Here is a 2,187-nt window from a genome sequence, read left to right on the forward strand (position 1 = left end):
TGCCACTCGGGCCAACAGAAGAAGCAGGAGTCTTTTGTACAGACGAGGAGGGTTTGGCAACATCAAGTGCCGGATTCTGAACATTCACAGCATTCCCTACAGGACGCTCAACAGATTCAGAAGAAACAGCCTTAGCAGGCGCAGAAAAGACACGACCACTGCGGGTCAACCCACTAACATCAGCGATAGTGGTCACAGAAGTTGACGGCAAAGATACCTCGACCCCATCCTGGACAGCAACAGGACTGTACCGGAAAGGTACGGCTTTGTCGGATGAATATGGCACAGGGCCAGCTGGTTTGATGATCAAAGCAGGGGATGCCTTAGGCTTGTTGCTATTATAGCGAATAACAACGGGCTCTGGCAACTTGAACACCGGGGAGATAACACTCACTTCGGGCTCAACAACATCCACATTGCGATTCTGGAGAATCTCAATGGTACCCTCATTCAACAACTTCTGAAGTTCACAGCGTACTTGGTCACAACCCAAGCGGTTGACGGAACAGACGCGGCACTGGTCATGGTTATGCTTCAAATAGCTGTGCTGACACAGCATTTTATGTAAATCAACCAACGATTGCCGGATGTGACTGACATATTTCACCTTATACTTCCCAAGGTCTTCCTGGATCATATTCACGGATTTCCCATGCGAAGGCAATGGGTTCCTGGTGACATTCGGGTTAGAGTCTTCAAAACTCAGGATTCCGCTTCTCATGAGGTCTTGAACCTTATTCTTCAGCGGGAAACAGTTCTCAACGTTGTGGCCCGGAGCACCGGAATGATAGGCACAATGCTGGTCTGGTTTGTACCACCATTGCGGATTGGCAGGAATAGCAGGAGGATCCCTAGGAGAAACCAACTTCCTCTCCAACAAGGAGGGATAAAGCTCTGCATATGTCATCGGAATCGGGTCGAAGCTGACCTTCTTCCTATCATAGTTCACATTTGCTTGGTTGGTTGTACTTCCACGAGGCTGGTAAGCCTGTTGCTGTGGACGTTGCTGTTGCTGTTGATATTGCGGTTGTGGATATTGCTGCTGATGCTGATACTGCTGAGCATTATCCTTGAATACAGGCGCCACACTAGCTACCTGATGCTGATGTCCGGCACGATGTGCAGGCTTCCTCTGAACAGAGGGTCTTCGATGCTTGGGCTGAGACTGCACAGCGTGCGCTTCACCTTCTTTTCTCTTAAACGCTCCATATCGTTTAGAGGAAGAACCATCATCTTTAGTTAATCGTCCTTCACGGACACCTTCTTCAAGACGCATCCCCATGTTCACCATCTCGGTGAAATCAGAAGGAGCGCTGGCCACCATTCTCTCGTAATAAAATGACCCAAGAGTCTTCAGAAAGATCTTGGTCATCTCCTTCTCTTCTAATGGTGGAGTGATTTGAGCTGCCAGCTCACGCCATCTCTGGGCGTACTCCTTGAACGATTCTTTGTCCTTTTGTGACATAGACCTGAGTTGATCTCTGTCAGGCGCCATGTCAACGTTATATTTATATTGCTTGACGAAAGCTTCGCCAAGGTCATTGAAAGAGCGGATGTTGACGCTGTCCAAGCTCATGTACCAACGGAGGGCAGCACCAGACAAACTGTCTTGGAAGTAGTGGATCAAGAGTTGATCGTTGTCTGTCTGCGTGGACATCTTTCTGGCATACATGACCAGATGTGCCAAAGGACAAGTGTTCCCTTTATATTTCTCAAAGTCTGGGACCTTGAATTTAACTGGTATTTTCACACCGGGAACCAGGCAAAGTTCGGCTGCTGACTTGCCGAAGAGATCTTTGCCTCTAAGAGTTCTCAATTCCTTTCTCAGCTCCAGGAATTGATCGTTCATCGCATCCATCTTCTCGTGAACATCTGAGCCTTCAGAAGCTTCGGAGTGATAAATGGTGTCGTCTACCCTCGGCATGGTATGCACGACAGGAGGAACAGGAATAGGGACCGGGCTAGATGCCGGCATTTGAGCAAATGTTGGAGCTGGCAGATCAGGCATGAAGCCAGGAGGCATCCCCCAAGGAAAACCGGGAGGCATGGCATTTGGCTGCTGGGCACTGACAGGCACCGACGAAGTAGCTATCTCAGAGATAACCGTCCGCTGAACGGGAGTTGCTGGTTGTTGAGGAGCAGGCTGATTCTGGGCAGCAAGAAGTTGCTCCATCAGTGCGCCAAGTC

Source organism: Lathyrus oleraceus, chromosome 5 (assembly GCF_024323335.1).
Source record: "Lathyrus oleraceus cultivar Zhongwan6 chromosome 5, CAAS_Psat_ZW6_1.0, whole genome shotgun sequence".
NCBI classification, from domain to species: Eukaryota; Viridiplantae; Streptophyta; class Magnoliopsida; order Fabales; family Fabaceae; genus Lathyrus; species Lathyrus oleraceus.